Source organism: Schistocerca piceifrons, chromosome 7, assembly GCF_021461385.2.
Source record: "Schistocerca piceifrons isolate TAMUIC-IGC-003096 chromosome 7, iqSchPice1.1, whole genome shotgun sequence".
Lineage (NCBI taxonomy): Eukaryota > Metazoa > Arthropoda > Insecta > Orthoptera > Acrididae > Schistocerca > Schistocerca piceifrons.
Window position 1 is genome coordinate 239666730 of NC_060144.1, and position 6000 is coordinate 239672729.

Sequence of the window (6000 nt, forward strand, 5' to 3'; positions counted from 1 at the left end):
TACATACAGAACATCTTTTCGGTGAAAAATAGAAAAGAAGAGTTAACTATATAAAAAATGCTACCGTCTCCTCTGGTCAATTGTTTGCAATGTTTAAGGTCACAAATCACTACATTAAAATTCTTCACTTGTGGAGAAAATGTAACGAATTAAAAGAAATTGAATTCTGTTAAAATGGAAGAAAAGAAAATATTTTCATTATTCTCAGACACAATTATTTCAGCTTCAATGGTGAGATATTTAAACAACTGGGTTCTAGCTGCCATTTCAATACTCATTTTGAGCTTAGCTTCCTCAAATGTTACCCCGTTCTTGCTAGTAACTTTTCATTTTAGAGACTGTATGTGGATGATAGCATCATGCTATTCGAAAACAGTGTGGCTGATTTCACCTCTCTTAGTGGCTTCCTGAACTGCTACGACCCAAAACTCTAATTTACAAACGAAATAGAAAACCAGTATGACGTACGTAGATTCCTCGACTTCAAATTCGGTCTAGTACACGGAAAATTTAGTTTTGATGTCTGCAGGACACCTATAATGACGGAAAACGTTGTCCATGATTCTTCCTGTCACACTGTCAGGCACAATGTGACATTTTATCATCCTATGATTGTCGCATGTTTGAGATACTTCTCACACCCTCTGTTACAGCCTCATAACTTGTCTTAAATAACTTCTATCAACAACGGTTATCAGACGAATCTTGTGCAATTATAAGAACTAATAAGCTCAAAAAAATTCTTCTTTACTCAATATGACGACACTGTGAAAAGCTCTTTTACAATACGTTTCCTAGTGAATAAGGCGAATTGGATTGGCAAGCTCTTTACAAAATACGACCTCAGCGTGGCGTTTAATTTTAATGACGTCACGAAGTTGCCTTTTAGTTCAGTGCCCAGATGGCCGAATTTTCATACGGAACAAAAATGGATAACTTTTAGGATTCATTTTTGCTATAGTTTATTCATCAATGATTGTGAGAATTCTTGTAACTCAACTTCCGCAGAACATCTCAGAATTGGAAAACGCACAGTCTCACCGCACTCCATATTCGACATGGAAATTTTGTATATAGTAGACAGGAGATAGAATACGTCTCCTTTAAAAGAGGTGGGAATTTATATGTATTCCAGCTCTCAATCTATGGATCGGCTGGATGACCAAATCACGTAGCAAATTAGATTATGTTTTGATTGTATAGCCTCTCAATTTAATAATTTACAATAACCTGCTCGTATCTGATTGCACATTTGAAGCTGCCTTGGTTATCAGTTTCTTAAGTAATTCTTTTTGTCGTTCGGTATGTACTAGTGCCTTTTAATGTGAAATAGACCTTTTACTTTTGAACGGTGTTCTTTTGGCATAGCCATAAGCAGCGACTTAGTTTAATGCGTAACTATCAAACGCCGACTTGCTAAAACTCCTATCAAGATTTGCTTGCCTTTAAGCTCTAGACGTAGCTTACCACCTCGACGAGCTATAGGCAATGTGCTATGGACTAACTGAACTTCTAAATACACTGTAGGGCCCCCATACGCTTTCGGATGGACGGTCTCTATGAAGACCGAGTGCAATCCATTTCAGTTGTGTCTCCTGCTGCCTCGCGTACTGCGGCCGTCCTCCACGCCAGGATACTGAAGAGATCAACGTATGAGCTCTTGTCCATAGGCCCACGGCACCACCATCAACCAATTATGTTGTTGTTGTAGTTGTTGTGGTCTTCAGTCCTGACACTGGTTTGATGCAGCACTCCATGCTAGTCGATCCTGTGCAAGCTACTTCATCTCTCAGTACGTACTGCAGCCTACATCCTTCTAAATCAGCTTAGTGTATTCGTCTCTTGGTCTCCCTCTACGATTTTTACCCTCCACGCTGCCCTCCAATACTAAATTGGTGATACCTTGTAGCTTCAGGGCATGTCCTACCAACCGATCCCTTCTTCTAGTCAAGTTGTGCCACAAACTCCTCTTCTCCCTAATTCTATTCAATACCTCCTCATTAGTTATGTCATCTACCCGTCTAATTTTCAGCATTCCTCTGTAGCAACACATTTCGAAAGCTTCTATTCTCCTCTTGTCCAAACTATTTATCGTCAATGTTTCACTTCCATACATGGCTACACTCCATACAAATACTTTCAGAAACGACTTCCTGACACTTAAATCTATACTCGATGTTAACAAATTTATCCTCTACAGAAACAGTTTCCTTGCCATTGCCAGTCTACATTTCATATCCTCTCTACTTCGACTATCATCAGTTATTTTGCTCCCCAAATAGCAAAACTCCTTTACTACTTTACGTGTCTCATTTCCTAATTTAATTCCCACAGAATCATCCGAGTTAACTCGACTACACTCCATTATCCTCGTTTTGCTTTTGTTGATGTTCATCTTATATAATCATTTCAAGACACTGTCCAATCCGTTCAGCTGCTCTTCCAAGTCCTTTGCTGTCTCTGACAGAATTACAATGCCATCGGCGAACCTTAAAGTATTTATTTCTTCTCAATGGAATTTAATACCTACTCCGAAATTTTCTTTGGTTTCCTTTACTGCTTCCTCAATATACAGATTCAATAACATCAGGGAGAGCCCACAATCCTGTCTCACTCCCTTCCCAACCACTGCTTCCCTTTCCTGTCCCTCGACTATTATAACTGCCATATGGTTTCTGTACAAATTCAGCCGGCCGGGGTGGCCGAGCGGTTGTAGGCGCTACAGTCTAGAACCGCGCGACCGCTACGGTGGCAGGTTCGAATCCTGCCTCGGGCATGGATGTGTGTGATGTCCTTAGGTTAGTTAGGTTTAAGTAGTTCTAAGTTCTAGGGGACTGATGACCTCAGAAGTTAAGTCCAATAGTGCTCAGAGCCATTTGAACCATATTTTTTGTACAAACTGTAAATAGCCTTTCTCTTCTTGTATTTTACCCTGCCACCTTCAGAATTTGAACGTATTCAAGTCAGCATTGTCAAAAGCTAGAAACGTAGGTTCGTCTTTTCTTAATCCAGCTTCTAAGATAAGCCGTACGGTCAGTATTGCCCCACGTGTTCCAATATTTCTACGGAATCCAAAATGGTCTTCCCCCGGGTCGGCTTCTACAAGTTTTTCCATTTGTCTGTAATGAATTCGCAGTAGTATTTTGCAGCCATGACTTATTATACTCATAGTTCAGTAATTTTCACATCTGTCAACACCTGCTTTTTTGGGATTGGAATTATTATATTCTTCTTGAAGTCTGATGGTATTTCGCCTGTCTCATATAGTTAGCTCACCAGATGGTAGAGTTTTTTCAGGACATGATGTCCCAAAGCTGTCAGTAGTTCTAATGAATTGTTGTCTACTCCCGAGGCCTTGTTTCGAGTTAGGTATTTCAGTGCTCTGTCAAACTCTTCACGCAGTATCGTAACTCCCATTTCATCTTCAACTACATCCTCTTTCCATAGTAGAGCCCTCAAGTACATTATCCTTGTATAGACCCTCTATATACTTCTTCCTGGTTTCTCCTTTCCCGTCTTTGATTAGAAATTGGTTTCCATCTGAGCTCTTGATATTCATACAAGTGATTCTCTTTCCTCCAAAGGTCTCTTTCATTTTCCTATAGGCAGTATCTAACTTACCCCCTAGTGAGATAAGCCTCTACATCCTTACATTTGTCCTCTAGCCATCCCTGCTTAGCCATTTTCACTTCCTGTCGATCTCATTTTTGAGACTTTTGTATTCCTTTTTGCCTTCCTTATTTACTGCATCTTTATATTTTCTCCTTTCATCAATTAAATTCAATATTTCCTCTGTTACCCACGGATTTCTACTAGCACTCGTCTTTTTACCTACTTGATCCTCTGCTGCCTTCACTACTTCATCCCTCAGAGCTACCCATTCTTTTCAATTGCTCCCTTATGCTCGCCTTGAAACTTTGTAAAACCTCTGGTTTAGTCAGTTTATCCAGGTGACATCTCCTAAAATTGCAACCTTTCAGCAGTTTCTACAGTTTTAATCCACAGTTCATAACCAATAGATTGTGGTCAGGGTGCACATTTGCCCCTGGTAATGTTTTACAATTTAAAACCTCGTTCCTGAACCTCTGTCGTACTGTTATATAATCTATCTGAAGCCTGTCTGTATCTCCAGGCTTCTTCCATGTATACAACCTTATTTTATGATTCTTGAACCAAGTGTTAGCTATGATTTAGTTACGTTCTGTGTAAAATTCTACCAGGCGGCTTCCTCTTTCATTTCTTACCCACAACCCATTTTCACCTATTACGTTTCCTTCTCTACTATCCCCAATATCGAATTCCAGTCACCCATGACTATTAAATTTTCGTCTCCCTTCACTATCTGAATAATTTCTTTTATCTCATCATACATTTCTTCAATTTCTTCGTCATCTGCAGAGCTAGTTGGCATATAAACTTGTACTACTGTACTAGGCGTGGGCTTCGTGTCTATCGTGGCCACAATAAGGTGTTTACAATGTTGTTTGTAGTAGCTTACCCGCACCGCTATTTTTTTATTCATTGGTAAACCTACTCCTTCATTACCTCTATTTGATTTAGTATTTAAAACCCTGTATTCACCTTACCAAAAGTCTTGTTCCTACTGCCACCTAACTTCGGTAATTCCCACCATATCTAACTTTAACCTACCCATTTTCCTTTTTAAATTTTCTAACCTACCTGCCCGATTAAGGGATCTGACATTCCACGCTCCGATCCGTAGAACGCCAGTTATCTTTCTCCTGATAACGACGTCCTCTTGAGTAGTCCCCGCCCGGAGATCCGAATGGGGGACTATTTTACCTCCGGAATATTTTACCCAAGAGGATGTCATCATCATTTAACCATAAATTAATGTGCATGCCCTCGGGAAAAATTACGGCTGTAGTTCCCCTAGCTTTCAGCCGTTCGCAGTACCAGCACAGCAAGCCCGATTTGGTTAGTGTTACAAGGCGAGATCAGTCAATCATCCACACAGTTGCCCCCTGCAACTAATGAAAAGGTTGCTGCCCCTCTTCAGGAACCACACGTTTGCCTGGCCTCTCAACAGATACCCCTCCGTTGTGGTTGCACCTACGGTAAGGCTATCTGTGTCATTGAGGCACGCAAGCCTCCCCACCAACGGCTTGACCCGCTTTACATAGTAACGATCTTATTTCTTATATGCCTCGTTCCCATTAACGCTGGACACATGATTTAAATATCTGTTCATATACACTCCTGCAAAATTGAAATAAGAACACCGTGAATTCATTGTCCCAGGAAGGGGAAACTTTATTGACACATTCCTGGGGACAGATACATCACATGATCACACTGACAGAACCACAGGCACATAGAAACAGGCAACAGAGCATGCACAATGTCGGCACTAGTACAGTGTATATCCACCTTTCGCAGCAATGCAGGCTGCTATTCTCCCATGGAGACGATCGTAGAGATGCTGGATGTAGTCCTGTGGAACGGCTTGCCATGCCATTTCCACCTGGCGCCTCAGTTGGACCAGCGTTCGTGCTGGACGTGCAGACCGCGTGAGACGACGCTTCATCCAGTCCCAAACATGCTCAATGGGGGACAGATCCGGAGATGTTGCTGGCCAGGGTAGTTGACTTACACCTTCTAGAGCACGTTGGGTGGCATGGGATACATGCGGACGTGCATTGTCCTGTTGGAACAGCAAGTTCCCTTGCCGGTCTAGGAATGGTAGAACGATGGGTTCGATGACGGTTTGGATGTACCGTGCACTATTCAGTGTTCCCTCGACGATCACCAGTGGTGTACGGCCAGTGTAGGAGATCGCTCCCCACACCGTGATGCCGGGTGTTGGCCCTGGGTGCCTCGGTCGTATGCAGTCCTGATTGTGGCGCTCACCTGCACGGCGCCAAACACGCATACGACCATCATTGGCACCAAGGCAGAAGCGACTCTCATCGCTGAAGACGACACGTCTCCATTCGTCCCTCCATTCACGCCTGTCGCGACACCACTGGAGGCGGGCTG